This window comes from Bos mutus, chromosome 16 (assembly GCF_027580195.1).
Source record: "Bos mutus isolate GX-2022 chromosome 16, NWIPB_WYAK_1.1, whole genome shotgun sequence".
NCBI lineage: Eukaryota > Metazoa > Chordata > Mammalia > Artiodactyla > Bovidae > Bos > Bos mutus.
The window spans coordinates 42480475-42496606 of NC_091632.1; the positions used below are offsets into that span (position 1 = coordinate 42480475).

The 16132-nt window shown below is 41.8% G+C and overlaps 1 protein-coding gene across 5 annotated transcripts in view; it reads left to right on the forward strand.

Annotated features, from left to right (window-relative positions):
- Positions 1–113: 113 nt before the first annotated feature.
- Positions 114–16132, forward strand: part of NMNAT1 (nicotinamide nucleotide adenylyltransferase 1) — a 30060-nt gene continuing 14041 nt past the window's right edge. The window contains exons 1-4 of one of the 5 annotated variants that reach the window (XM_070385211.1): positions 114–266; positions 934–1062; positions 9628–9746; positions 10571–10671. The gene's annotated coding sequence lies outside the window, so the exon portion shown is untranslated. The other 4 variants (XM_070385209.1, XM_070385210.1, XM_005892709.2 and 1 more) reach the window with 4 other exon arrangements.

Below are 16132 nucleotides of genomic sequence, written 5' to 3' on the forward strand. Positions count from 1 at the left end.
AACTACCTCCTTAAGGCCCTCGAGGCCCCCTCTCCACCTCCGCCTACCCGAAGGTTCCAGAGTTAGGAGCCAGGGGCCCCGCCTACCTGAGGGGCCCAGCTCGGCGGACGCTTGCAGGAGGAGCACTTCAGTCAGACGCACGTACTTCCGGCTTCCCGGAGCCAATGTGGGTGCGGCCGCGGGTGTTACCCTCATTGGCGTTCGGGCTGCGGAGCGTCTCCTGGAGGATTCGGGCCGCTCTGCCCTGAGGACGTGGTGAGGCCGTGGTAAGTCCGTACATGGAGCCCCTGAGAATACGTCTCTGGCCGAGGCAGCCCAGGATTCCTTTTTAAAGCCGATAGCACAGACGAGTCCAAGATGTTAGGCTCTTTGAGGGTCAAATACAACTGTCCCTGAAGCGAGGTCACATTCAAGTTTGGGACAAGGAGTCTTACCCCTTCATTTTTTCAGCTTCTCTCCGTGGAACCAAAACCCTCGGTAAATTTCCCTTTGGCCTTTGGAAAAGGTGACTTAACTCTGAAAAAAACAAAATTCTTTTCTAGAAGCTTCTTGGGCTTGGTGGAAGCGAGGCGGGGGGCGCTTCTCTTTTTTCTGAACTGCCTTCCAAATCTGTAAAGGACTAGATCCACCTTCCTGGTAGCGGTTTGATATTCTATTTGAGAAGACTACTAGCTGTTGGCACCATTCTTAAAAGTTACTCAGAAATTAAGTGAAAACCGTCTTCAGATGTTCGCAGCCCATATCCTTGAAGTTATTAGTCCACAGGACAACATCAAGGTTTACGGAGAAATTGTTTCTCCTATTTTGTCTTTAAAAATAATTCTGTTTCTATCACTCAGGATAAACTTCCAAGATTATCATAGAACTCCACCAAAATGAATTATCTGTCCGATCATAGAATTTCTTACTTATCACAGTAAGTTGTCTTTCCAGGGTTACAGTTTGTATGTGAAACCACTGTTCCAAGTTCAACTTAGAAAAGACTGTTGACACACAAGTTGGAATGGTTCCAATAGCCTACTTTGCGAAACGGTTTGGATTCACAGAACTTCCGTTGTAAAAGTAAGTGTGTGTTATATTCATAAAATTAGCTCTAATTTTTGATATGTGAATATGGGTGGAAGTGTCAACGTTTTGGGGTAATATGGATCTCCCAGTGGCAAATAATTAGGGTCAGTGCCACAGAAAACAAAATTGGGAAATATACGCCTTTTACCATTTGAAGATGTTGCTGAATAAACATCTCCCTGTGTTTGTACCCTAATTTTGATGATGATAATGAGGTGTTCTATTTAGGCATTTGTGTTGGTTTTAGTGTGTGTAATTTTAGAAGCAGTGAAGGAAAGGCCTCTCCATATGTGCATTGTATTAATATTTGCCTGCTTTTTCATGGTGACTTAATCTGATTTAGAGGCTCTGTGTTGAGAGTTTTCTTACGTACTTGGGGTTCTTGTTTAGAGTTAGTGGGTAATGAAAAAGTGTTTCTAGTGCATAGGCAAGAGAAATTGGTTTAGGATCCACTTCTCAAACAAAAATAGAATCCAAGCCTGGAGGGAGGTTGGGGAGAGAGGAGAAGAAATTGGAAAAAGGAATGAACGTTAAGTAGGTCGTCACAGGAGAGAGCATTAGGGAATGTAACCTCAGAACTGGGAGTCATAACTGGAAAACCAGATAAATACTACCTGGCAGCTGGAGGAGTTTAGGCCACTTCAACCTGGACTTGGGATGAGAGTCCAGAGAGCTCTCCAGCTAGGTAAGGAAAATGCAGGGTCAGATGAAACTTAAGTGGCTAACAAGAAGTACCATGAGCCAAAGGCACTCTGAACACATGGGCCTCTTTTAAATGTCTGCCAGTAGATAATGTACCATTGTAAGTCTGTGTAGTGGTTACGAGTATGAACTTTCAGAGTCAAGGTTGTTACACAAACTGTGAGATCTTGAGCAAGTTGATCAGCCTCTTTCAGCTTCAGTTTCCTCATCTGCTAAAAAAGAGATGATAGGGGACTTCCCTGGTGGTCCAGTGGTTAAGACTACACTTGTACTGCAGGGGGCATGTGTTTGATCCCTGGTCAGGGAACTAAGATCCCACATGCCTCCTCCCCCCCACCCCCAAAAAGAGGGGATAATAATAGTACCTCCTTCATTGGAATGTTATAAGTATCACATTATTATTGTTGTTGTTCAGTCACTAACTCAGTCCGACTCATTGCGATCCCTTGAACTGCAGCATAACAGGCTTCTCTGTCCATCCCTATCTCCCTGAGTTTGTTCAAACTCATGTCCATAGAGGCAGTGATGCCATCCAACCATCTCATCCTCTGTCACCCTCTTCTCCTCTTGCCCTCGATATTTCCCAGCATCAGGGTCTTTTCCAATGAATCGGCTCTTTACATCAGGAGGCCAAAGTATTGGAGCTTCAGCTTCAGCATCAGTCCTTCCAATGAATATTCAGGGTTGATTTCCTTTGGGATTGACTGATTTGATCTCCTTGCCCAAGGGACTCTCAAGAATCTTCTCCAGCACCAGTTTGAAAGTGTCATTTCTACAGTGCTCAGACTTCTTTATGGTCCAACTCTCACATCCATACAGGACTACTGAAAAAATCATAGCTTTGACTATATGGACCTTTGTCATCAAAGTGATGTCTCTGCTTAGTATCTTGCTTGGTACACAGGAAGAACTCAATGGATGTTACTGATATATTTATCACCATCATTACATAAGCATAATTGGAGATAAATATATAGATACATTTGTCTGCAATGGGTCTGCATTGCTGCATGTGGACTTTCTCTAGTGTGGCTAGCACGGGCTACTTGTCATTGTAATGTGCAGGCTTCTCATTGCAGTGGCTTCTTTTGCTGCAGAGCATGGGCTTTGGGGCAATTGGCTTCAGTAGCTGTGGTACACAGGCTTAGCTGCCCTGAGGAATGTGGAATCTTCCCAGAGCAGACCGTGTCAGACTTCTCAAACCCGTGTCTCCTGCTTTGGCAAGTGGATTCTTAACCACTGGACAACCAGGAAAGTCCCCAATAGTTCCATATTAACTTTTAAAAATTATAGGAAAGTAGAAAAAGGAAGAGAATTCTTCATGGAATTTTTTGATGTTTTCCCCCATGAAATGTTTTAACTATGACATATGTAATTAGGAATCCCATTTTTACGTATCTTTATTTTACAGTAAGTAGAATATAAAGACTAATGGTACATTAAATATAGCCAAGGTTTCAGATTAGCTGAGCATTTAGAAATTCAGTATTCCATTCAATTCAATTAGTATTTAGAAAGTTTTCACTGTCAGGGCTTAACAACTGTGAAAAAAGTAGTGGGAAGACTAACTTTAAATTTCAGTTTCTTTAAATTTTAAATGGAGTGTAGTAGGTATCAAACATCAATTTTTTTTTTCCTATAGTAAATTTAATGAGTGTGATGCTTAATGTTTTATTTTCTGAAACTTCCTCTAACATTCTCCCAGAAAGTTGCTTCTAGGTGCACATACCCAACATTTTGCTTCAGAGACATTATACCCCTGGATCCCAGGTCCCACATGTGCGATGTGCATGTCCGACTCTTTGTGACCCCATGGTCTGTGGCCCAACAGGCTCCTCTGTCCATGGCATTCTCCAGACAAGAATACTCCCCATTTCCTCCAATAGGGGATCTTCCTGACCCAGGGATTGAATCAGTGTCTTCTGCATCCCCCACATTGGCAGATGGATTCTTTACCAGTGTGCTACCTGAGAAGCCCAGGTCCCAAATGAAGAACTGTTAAAATAAATTGTGAGAGAGTACTGCTGCTAGTGGCTGTTTAAAGTATGAGGGGCTCAAAAAAAAAAGGCAGTTTTAAAACTGTGTGATTTTCACCTGCATTGGGAAGAGCATAATTTATATTTCATAAGATATGAGTAACATCAAATAAATGTTGTTTAATGAATTTAAGTCTGGTAAAATGAGATTTGGTTTTGGAGGAAATGATAAAACCATAAAAGCAAATAAAAATTCAAAAAGGAATGAATTCGGTCATTTGTAGAGCTGTGGATGGACTTAGAGTCTGTCATACAGAGTGAAGTAAGTCAAAAAGAGAAAAACAAATATATGTTAATGCATAGATACGTAATCTAGAAAAATGGTATAGATGAACCTATTTACAGGGCAGGAATAGAGATGCAGACGCAGAGAACAGACATTGGATGTGAGGTGAGGAAGGGGAGGGTGGGATGAGTTGGGAGAGTTGCACTGACCTATATACACTGCCGTGTGTAAAATAGAGCCCAGCAGAAAGCAGCTGTAGAGCACAGGGAGCTCAGCCGAGGTCTCTGTGGCGACCTAGAAGGGTGAGTTGCTGGAGGTGGGAGGGACGCTCAAGAGGAAGCAGAAAATGTATACGTGTAGCTGATTCACTTTGTTGTACAGCAGAAACTAACACAACATTGTAAAGCCATTACACTCCAATTAAAAAATGTATATATATTCATGTAGATTCTTTTACCGTCTGAGCTGTCAGGGAAGCCCTAAAGAATCTGCCTGCAATGCAGGAGACGTAGGTTCGATCCCTGGGTCAGGAAGATCCATCCCCTGGAGAAGGGAAAAGCAACCCACCCCAGTATTCTTGTCTGGAGAATTCCACGAACAGAGAAGCCTGACGGGCTATAGTCCATGGGGTCGCAAAGAGTCGGACACGACTGAGCGAGTAACACTTCCACTTTTCATGTAGATAGATTTTAAAATATAATTATAATAATAAAAGGAACTAAAGAGAAAAGCAAGTGAAGATTCAGTTTTGTAGGTTGTGGATTAAAGTGCTGCTTTAATGCTTATCAATTAAGAAATAGAACTTCATTTTCTGGAGTTAGGTTCAGAAAGTTGCATAATTTTAAGACACAAAAGTATTAAGCAGCCTTGGTCTTAAGAAACAGTCTCTTGTATTTAGTCAGTTAAATTTTTTCAGCTAGAGAAAAATGGCTGGATTCTGAATGTACTTTGAAGATGGAGTCATTGAGATTTCCTAATGGGGTATGAGGAGAAGAAAAGCAGTGCATTTAGGATGATTTGAGGTACTTGACTTTAGCAACTGGAAGGGCTGGAGTTGTCATCAGCTCAGATCTTCAAGTAGATCAGATTTGGGGGTCGGAAAAGTGAAAGTGAAAGTTTCTCAGTCATGTCCAACTCTTTGCGACCCCGTGGACTGGGAGTGGGTTCCCTTCCCCAGGGGATCTTCCCAACCCAGGGATAGAACCCAGGTCTCCCACATTGGAGGTGGATTCTTTACTAACTGAGCTATCAGGGAAGCCCGGTGGCAAGATAGTTCAGAAAAAAAAAAGAAACTTCTGATAAAAATCTTGAGGTAAATTGACATTTGACATTTATTTGACATGTTAATAAGATCTAAAGAATGTAAAAAGGCTGTTAAAAGTGAAAGTGTTAGTTGCTCAGTCATGTCCGACTCTTTGGGATCCCATGGACAGTATCCCTCCAGGCTCCTCCGTCTATGGGATTTCCCAGGCAAGAATACTGGTGTAAGCAGGCATTCCCTCCTCCAGGGGATCTTCCTGACCCAGGGACTGAACCTGGGTCTCCTTATTGCAGGCAGATTCTTTACCATCTGAGTCACCAGGGAAGCCCATGTTATTTTTAAATAGTTTCTGTTAATCATAGTAAGAGAATTACTTAAGGGGATTTCACTGTCAACATACGAGTTACTCGAGTTTCTAATTCCTAAGTTTTAGTGCAATGTTTGGAACGTGGAACGTGTTCAGTAAGTGTTGGTGTGGAGAATGGATAGTGTGTTCAGGTGGTACCTCCTGCAGCAGGTACCACCTGAACAGAGAAGCAGATGGAAAGCAGTCATTCCCGTTTGTGAAGGTCTGTGTCTGTCATCAATGTGCTTGGAGATGTTTGTATTAAACTTGTTCCTTCTGGGACTTCCTGGGCAGTCCAGTGGCTAAGATTCCACACTCCCAGTGAAGTCCCAGAAGGAACAAGAACTTAGATCCCACATGCCTCAACTAAAGATCTCAAATGCTGCAACTAAAAAAAAAAGAAAAAAAAACCCACAGCTAAGACCTGGTGCAGCCAAATAAATAAATATTTTTTTAAATGAACTTATTTCTTCTGCCAAGAAATACTCTTCTTTTTCCTCAAGAAACACCATTTTCTCCCCATCCCAAAGACTTGAGAGCATCTGTGAGTGGCTAGTTCCTTCTTAAAACCCCTCAGAATCTGTGAATACATACAAAACAAGCCAGAAGACAGGGTAGCATGGCAGGTCAGTTGGCTGTTTTCTCTAGAGAGCAGTTTACTGTCATGATGCAAGAGATTGGTGTCACCAGGTGGAGGAGTTCATGATGATTTTTACTCTAAAAGTTCCTACTGCACTTTTAAAGAAGCGATAGATTGACCTTGTTCAAATATACAGTCTGGATCACTGTTTTTTTTTTTGAAATTAGACCCCTTGTTCATTACTAAGATTTTTATTTTTATTTTTCCTTCTCTGTACTTATTTTTATCACAGTCATCCAGTAGATGCTACTAACTTTACTGAAACAGAATAAAGGAGGTTCAGAAAGTCCAAGTGATGATCTTAAGAATATCTAATAGGAGATCCTTATTGAGGCTGAATTTGGTTGTGATGTCGACCCAGTGATTTTGGTTGAACTGTTCATCTTTATCCATCATCAGTGCTCATAAAACTGTCACCTGACAGCTTTCTTCCTAATGACTGGTTTTGATGTGCTTCCTGTTCCACTGACCACTTCATCTAGGAGTAGCAGGGTGGAGATGGTCATATATGCTTGCTGGCAGTTGTCAGGTGACAAGGCTCCTGGAAAAGATTGAACCTGCTGAAGACACGTATCTAAGGCAAGGGACCAGCAGGGCTCAAATGCTAGCTTCAGACTGTTGATTTAGTGTCTGGCCTTGGACGGATCACACTGGCCAGCCAAGTCAGCCCCAGGCTTGAGAAAAGCACTGTAGGATAAAAAATGGGATCTAATTAAATGGAGCAGAAATAACATGAGAAGGATGACTTTTTATTTTTTTTAATGTAGACCATTTTTAAGGTCTTTGTTGAATTTGTTACAATATTGCTTCCGTTTATGTTTTGGTTTTTGACCCCAAGGCATATGGAATATTAGTTTCCTGACCAGGGATCAAACCCACAGCCCCTGCTTTGGAAGGCAAAGGGTTAACCGCTGGACTGCCAGAGAAGGATGGCTTTTATACTCCATTCTAACCCTCTCCATTTTTTTTGGCCATTCTGCCTTCGGAATCTTAGTCCTTGACCAGGAATTGAACCTGTGCCCACTGCGGTGGGAGCGTGGAGTCTTAACCACCGGATCACCAAGGACGTCCCAGGGAAGGATGGCTTTTTATATCCCATTCTAAGCCTCTCCTCTTTTTTTTTTTTTTGGCCATGCTGCCTGCAGGATCTTAGTCCTTGACCGGGAGTTGAACCTGTGCTCCCTGCAGTGGGAGCATGGAGTTTTAACCACTGGACTGCCAGGGAAATCGCTCTCCACTTTTACGTGCTTCTTGGAGCACCTGCTTTAAGAGGAACTAGGGCTTCCCCTTGCAACCTAGCGGGTTGACCGTAAGTTTCCACTTGTGGGAAAACCTGAGCAAACTTTTTGGCCAACCTATAACAATCCTAGCTGAGCATTTACTTCCCTTGAAGGGCTGACACGCCTTTGACAGGGCTAGGTTACTCTGGAAGTTTGTAATTACCTGTAGAAACCAAGCTGCTCACTGAGAGCAGCACAGACAAGTAGTACAGTTCAGGAGTGGTTTTTGCCTGTATTGGGGAAGAAAAGAGCACTGTGAGGAATTACTTGTCTTATAATTGCAACACATACTTTAAATGTTTTTGCTGAAAGGATTTTTTAAAAGGTACCAATTTAGCAAGAGATGGAAGGCTTGCTGCTTAATGTGCCAACCCAGTTCCACTGTCGATTAATGTCTTAACTTTTTTTGTATGTATAATTCTGGTAAAGTGGAATTCACCCTCCAAAAAGAAATATCTCTCATGGAGTTTTTAAATTTCCCTGGTGAAATGTTTTGACTGTGACATGTATCTAATTAGGAGGTCTCTCTCTCCATCTTTATTCTTTTAAAAGGTTTATTTTTAAAATTTTTTGGCTGTGGTGGGTCTTAATTACTGCACTTAGGTTTTCTCTAGTTGTGGCAGGTAGGGGCTACTCTTCATTGTGGTACCCGAGCTTCTCATTGCACTGGCTTCTCATTGCAGAACATGGGCTCTAGGCACACAGGCTTCAGTAGCTGCAGAGCATGGGCTCAGTGGTTGCAGCTCATGGAGTTAGTTGCTCTGCAGCATATGGGATCTTCCCAGACCAGGGATCGCACAGGTGTCCCCTGCATTGCAAGGCAGATTCTTAACCACTGGACCACCAGGGAAGCCTCCATCTCTATTTTTTTAGTTTGAGGTAGAAAATAAATGTTGAAGACTAAAGGTGCATTGTATACAGCCAAGCTTTCAGATTAAGATGAGCCTTTAGAAATTCAGTATTTAAAAACGTACACAGTCGGTTGCCAAAAATGTTAACACTATGGTGCAGACTCCCTCAATGAAGGATCCCACACCAAATACAGAAAACATCCTCTTTAGTGCCTGTGGGACCGGTTCCATCCGAATAAGCAGCACAGTAAAACCTAAAAAGATGGCAGAACAGCATCAGTTTACTGGGTTGAATTGCCTCAGAAATATTATATTCTTTTTTTTTAAAGATTTTATTAAAATATAGTTAATTTATAATGTGTTAATTTCTGCTGTGCAGCCAAGTGATTCAGTTATACACATTCTTTTTTATATGCTTTTCCATTATGGTGTTTCACAGGATGTTGAATATAGTTCTCTGGGCTGTACCTTAGGACCTTGTTGTTTATCCGTCCAGTATGTAATAGTTTGTCTCTGCTAATCCCAAACTCCCGATCCTTCCCTCCCCACCCCACCCCTGCCTTGGCAACCACAGTCTATTCTCTGTGTCTGTGAGTCTGTTTCGGAGATATGTTTCATAGATATGTTCATTTGTGGCGTACTTTAGAGTCGACATACAAGTGATACTATGTGGTATTATCTTTCTCTTTCTGACTTCACTTGTGGCTTCCCTTGTGGCACAGCTGGTAAAGAATGCCCCTGCAATGTGGGAGACCTGGGTTTGATCCCTGGGTTGGGAAGATCCCCTAGAAAAGGGAAAGGCTATCTACTCCGGTATTCTGGCCCGGAGAATTTCATAGACTCTATAGTCCTTGGGGTCACAAAGAGTCAGACACAACTGAGCAACTTTCACTTCTAACTTCACTTAGTATAATAATCTCTAGGTCCATCTGTGTTGCTGTAAATGCCATTATTTCATTCAGAAATATATTCTTGAATGCAAAGCTAAATCACGGTGTTTCCTTGTGTATCTGTTGTGGAACAAAAGTGCTCAAAAGTTGGTCAGGCTAAGGTTTTCCTCAATAGAGGTCGTGTTCTTACTATTGGCAATGCTGGTGATAGTAACTGTGACAGTTCTTTTTTAAAATAATTCCCCCATTATCTCCTTTAAATCTTATAGCAAAACTGCGAAGCAGGTTTTTTAATCTCCTTCTTTTTTTTCTTTTGGCTGCACCAAGCATCTTGTGGGATTTTAGTTCCAGGACTGGATTCTAGGCCTCAACAGTGACAGCATGGAGTCCTAATAACTCTACCACCAGGGAATTCCCTTAGAAAAAAGGCTGGAAAGCTCCGGGAGGTAAAGTATTAATAGCTTCTTCTGTTTGGGATGTGGGGCATTTGAACTGGCCTCCCTCAGTCTCCATAGCTGGTGCTCTTGTCTGTTGCACACACTGCCTCTTGTGGAGTTGGGGTTTAGTAGAGACTCTCTCTAGAACCCTGCCTACGGCACCCCAACAACGGTTTTCATTTTATAAAAATTTAGACATTGTCTTTATTTAAATTGCACATCACTATTAGAAGTTCATACAAAAGAAAATATAACTAAAATATATTAGCTAAAGTATTCCTAAAACTTCTACACATTTCAGAGTCCAACTCTTCTGTATCACTTTTTGACTTCAAGTAGTCGAGGTCCCTGTGTTTCTACCCATGTCGTCTTCTCAGTATCTAATTATTGAATAAGTGGGTAAATCTGATATTTTTATATTATAACTATAAAGAATTTTATAATATCAAAATGTTTATATTGAGTTGGCTGAAAAGTTCATTTAGAAAGCCTGAATAAACTTTTTGGCCAACCCAATATTAAATTGGTTTCATATTCAAATTGTAGGACAACTCAAAGAGACACTAAGGAGCATTTTAAAGTTTTCCTTCATCTGAATTTCATTTCATTTTTAAAAAATGAGTTAATTTATTTTAACTGGAAGGTAATTACTTTACAATATTGTGGTGGTTTTTGCCATGCATCGACATGGATCAGCCATGGATGCACATGTGTCCCCCACATCATGAACCCCCTCCCCCTTCACATGAATTTTAAATGTGAGTTTTTTCTCAGGTTTCAGTCTGTGAGCTCTTGCAGAACAACAAGTCCTATCTTATCCATTTTTATTCTAGCTGCTGCTGCTGCTACTGCTAAGTCGCTTCAGTCGTGTCCGACTCTGTGCGACCCCAGAGACGGCAGCCCGCCAGGCTCCCTCGTCCCTGGGATTATCCAGGCAAGAAGACTGGAGTGGGTTGCCATTTCCTTCTCCAATGCATGAAAGTGAAAAGTGAAAGGGAAGTCGCTCAGTCGTGTCCAACTCTTAGCGACCCCATGGACTGCAACCCACCAGGCTCCACCATCCATGGGATTTTCCAAGCAAGAGTACTGGAGTGGGGTGCCATTGTATTCTAGCAGCATCTGGCAAATAGACAATAAGTATATGACTACACTTATTAAGAATGACTCCACACTTACCAACTGTGAAGAAAGTAAAGATGATATTGCTAACCAGGTTGGTAAGGAGAGGTTGACTGCAGTATCGAGAAGATCTGGGCCTACAAATCAATATACCAGCTCATACACTAATTGATTACTTATTAGAAGAAATCCACACTGTTAACATAAAACCAGAAGGTGCTGACCCTTGAATTCTAATTGTGGCATGAAGTTCATTTGGCTCCAGGCAACTCACTTCTCTTAAGAACCTTTGTTCTTTACCATGACTGCAAATTAGTGCTAGCATCAATGATAATATTGAGTTATGAATATTCTTAATGCTGAGAGTTATTAATATTCTTAATTTGTGGACAGTCTTCACCATTTTTTTTTTCCTACTTTAAAAAACTATTTTATTTTTGACTGCGCTGGATCCTCACCGCGGCTCTCGGGCTTTCTTTAGCTGTGAGAAGGGGCTGCTCTCTAGTTTCAGTGCACGGGCTTCTCCTCCAGTGGTTTCTCTTGTGGAGCACAGGCTCTAGGCACACAGGCTTCAGTAGTTGCAGCGCGTAGACTCAGTAGTTGTGGTGCACAGGCCAAGTTGCCCCGTGGCATGTGACCCAGACCAGGGGTCAAACCTGTGTCCCCTGTACTGGCAGGCACATTCTTAACTACTGCACCACCAGGGAAATCCTACCATTTAAAAAATTCATGTTAATTTGATATGTTGGTGAAAAAACATTTTGTGGAAATTCTGGCCTCTAGAGTGAGGAAATACACCCTACATCTTAACAGTAGTACACAAACCTCTCCTAGTAGAAGCTGGCAAATTTGAATTAGGCAAATTACAAGGGGTGTCATAGTTTCCAGTCCTTCCCTATCACTTAAGTGGAATCTCAGTTTTCAGATTTTTTAAAAATTTTCTTATTTTTAGGACTGCAATTTATTTTAAATGTATAAAATTGCATTTGTTTCATTTGACCATTGAAAAAGGTATTAACTGACTTTTTTGGCCAAGATGGATTTCTGACATAGAATCAGAAATAACAGGTCAAGTCATAATCTGGTCGAGTGTGCCCGTGTCGCCCTCAGCCTTGGAGACATCAGCTAATGTTAGGCTGTTGGCTCTGGTCTCTTGGGCATCCATAAAGTGAAACATTCGCACCCTAATTGTCTGCCATTTAAGGACTTCTTATTACTGGAAGTAGAACTTTTAACCTGTATGACTGCTGGTTAAAAGTTAAACTCTGTCTGCCCAAATCCCAGCTCTCCTCACTGGACTGAGAGTTTTGACTTTTCAAAGAGGTGAAGCAGGTGACTGCCATTGATAATAGGGGCAAAACAATGGGGCAGGCTGCATTTAAGCACATAACAGGAACAGCAGCGGGCACCCGAACAACCTCACAGGTAAGACATGCATGCTGAGCTGCCAGGTGTGGAGGTGGCTGGAGAAAGAACTTACCTTAGCAGAACATAGAACTGGAGGGTCAGAATGGTGATGGCAAACAGGAACACTGTCACTTGGCTGCATGGAACACAGTGAGTTACATTGTACATTATTGTTTCAGTGATATGAATGGCTTTAAGAAACCAAATTCAGGTTCTGTTTCATGGTAATGTTACGTCAAACCACAGAAATAAAATTTTAAACAGAGCAAAGATGAATTGACATCCATCCCATTAGGACAAAATTGTCTAATGATACTACAGTAAGGACAATAGTTAGCATTTATCGAGTTCCTACTATGTAGCAGGCGGGCTTTCCAGGTGGCACAGTGGTAAAGAGTCCTCCTGCCAATGCAGGAGATGAGGGTTAGATCTGTGGGTCAGAAAAATCCCCTGGAGAAGGAAATGGCAACGTGCTCCAGTATTCCTGCCTAAGAAATCCCACGGGCAGAGGAACCTGGTGGGCCACAGTACATGGGGTTGCAAAGAGTTGGACACGACTGATGAGGCACATACTATGTAGCAGGCACTGTGACACTGGTCTCTAAGGAATCTTGAGAACCTTGATTTAGTTACCGTGGCTGTAAATGCTGAAAGACGACCCACAAGCAATAAAAAGAGTTATTACTGTTCATAATTAGCAGGGAAATGTGTCACATTTTAAATTTACTTTTTCGCTTAATATGCATACAGTTCAGGACTTCCTTGGTAGTCCAGTGGTTAAGAATCTGCCTTGCAATGCAGGGAACACAGGTTCGATCTCTGGTCTGGGAACTAAGATCCCACATACTGAGGCACCACAACTACTGACTCGAGCCTCAATTAGAGGGTCCAAGCACCTCAACAAAGATCTCATCTGTCCCAACTAAGACCCAGCACAGACAAATAAGTAAATATATATTTTTAAAAATGCACACAATCCTATGAGATGAGACTGTGGTTTCCTATCTTACAAATGAAGAAACTGAGGCTCAGAAAAATTAAATGTCTTATCTCAGGACAAACACCTGATATAGTAAGCGGTAAAGTAAAAGTGTAAGTGTTAGTTGATCAGTTGTGTCTGACTCTTTGGGACCCTATGGACTGTAGCCCGCCAGGCTCCTCTGTCCATGGAATTCTCCAGGCAAGAATACTGAAGTAAGCGGTAAAGCTACAGTTTGAACCAGGTCTGAGAGTCACGAGATAACCTGGAGTAATAGGCAAGTTTGGCCTTGGAGTACAGAATGAAGCAGGGCAAAGGCTAACAGAGTTTTGCCAAGAGAATGCACTGGTCATAGCAAACACCTTCTTCCAACAACACAAGAGACAATTCTACACATGGGCATCACGATATGGTCAATACCAAAATCAGATTTATTATATTCTTTGCAGCCAAAGATGGAGAAGCTCTATACAGTCAACAAAAACAAGACCAGGAGCTGACTGTGGCTCAGATCATGAACTCCTTATTGCAAAATTCAGACATAAATTGAAGACAGTAGGGAAAACCACTGGACCATTCAGGTATAAACTAAATCAAATCCCTTACGATTATACAGTGGAAGGGACAAATAGATTCAAAGGATTAGATCTAATAGAGTGCCTGAAGAACTATGGACAGAGGTTCATGACATGGTATAGAAGGCAGTGATCAAGACCATCCCCAAGAAAAACGCAAAAAGGCAAAATGGTTGTCTGAGAAGGCTTTATGAATAGCTGAGAAAAGAAGAGAAGCAAAAGGCAGAAGAGAAAAGGAAACATATACCCATATGAATCAGAGTTCCAAAGAATAACAAGGAGAGAGAAGAAAGCCTTCCTAAGTGAACAGTGCAAAGAAATAGAGGAAAACAATAGAAAAAGACTGGAGATCTGTATTAAGAAAATTAGAGATATCAAGGGAACATTTCATGCAAAGATGGGCACAATAAAAAACAGAAAGAGTGTGGACCTGAAAGAAGCAGAAGATATTAAGAAGAGGTGGCCAGAATACATGGAAGAACTAAACAAAAAAGATCTCAATAACCTAGATAACCATGATGGTGTGATCACTCACCTAGAACCAGACATCCTGGAATGTGAAGTCAACTAGGGCTTAGGAAGCATCACTACAAACAAAGCTAGTAGAGGTGATGGAATTCCAGCAGAGCTGTTTTAAATCCTAAAAGATGATGCTGTGAAAGTGCTGCACTCAGTATGCCAGCAAATTTGAAAACTCAACAGTGGCCACAGAACCAGAAAAGGTCAGTTTTCATTCCAATCCCAAAGAAAGGTAATGCCAAAGAATTTTCAAATGACCACACGATTGCACTCTTCTCACATGCTAGCAAAGTAATGCTCAAAATTCTCCAAGGAAGGCTTCAACAGTACATGAACAGAGAACATCCAGATGTTCAAGCTGGATTTAGAAAAGGCAGAGGAACAGGAGATCAAATTGCCAAGATCTGTTGATCATAGAAAAAGCAAGAGAGTTCCAGAAAAACATCTGCTTCTGCTTTATTGATTACATCAAAGCCTTTGACTGTATGGATCACAACAAACTGTGGAAAATTCTTCAGGAGATGGGAATACCAGACCACCTTACCTGCCTCCTGAGAAATCTGTGTGCAGGTCAAGAAGCAACAGTTAGAACCAGACATGGAACAATGAACTGGTTCCAAATTGGGAAAGGGGTACATCAAGGCTATATATTGTCACCCTGCTTATTTAACTTGTATGTAGAGTACATCATGCAAAATGCCAGGCTGGATGAAGCATAAGCTGGAATCAAGATTGCCTGGAGAAATATCAATAACCTCAGATATGTAGATGACACCACCCTTATGGCAGAAAGCGAAGAGAAACTGAAGAGCCTCTTGTTGAAAGTGAAAGAGGAAAGGAAGAGGCTGGCTTACAACTCAACAGTCAAAAAACTAAGATCGTGGCATCCAGTCCCATCACTTCATGGCAAATAGATGGGAAAACAATGGAAACGGTGACCGACTTTATTTTGGGGGGGCTCCAAAATCACTGCAAATGGTGACTGCGGCCATGAAATTAAAAGACACTTGTTCCTTGGGAGAAAAGCTATGACCAACCTAGACAGCATATTAAAAAGCAGAGACATTATTTTGCCAACAAAGATCCATCTAGTCAAAGCTATGGTTTTTCCAGTAGTCATGTATGGATGTGAGAGTTGGACTTTGTAAAGAAAGCTGAGCGCCAAAGAATTGATGCTTTTGAACTCTGGTGTTGGAGAACACTTTTGAGAGTCCCTTGGACAGCAAGGAGATCAAACCAGTCAGTCCTAAAGGAAGTAAGTCTTGAATATTCATTGGAAGAACTGATGCTGAAGCTGAGGCTCCAGTACTTTGGCCACGTGATGCGAATAACTGACTTACTGGAAAAGACCCTGATGCTGGGAAAGTTTGAAGGCAGGAGGAGAAGAGGGTGACAGAGGATGAGATGGTTGGATAGCATCACTGACTTGATAGACATGAGTTTGAGCAAGCTCCAGGAGTTGGTGATGGACAGGGAAGCCTGGCGTGCTGCAGTCCATGGGGTCGCAATGAGCTGGACATAACTGAGTGACTGAACTGAACTGAGAGTCCCAACCACACCTTTATGCTATGTTAGCCCTCCCTGCGGTTCACACTGGGTAACTCACATTGAGTGAGTTAACTGCCCACCACAACTTACACAACGAAATAAGGTCTGTGGTTACTGCTCAAACATTTTAAAAATTCTTTTGAAATTACATGTACATAGCTTCCATGCATATAGGAAAATCTTCCACCTTAACTAGTAGTCCTCTTTCTTCACTGTAAACTGTTATTCACCTTCTTATTTATTTTATT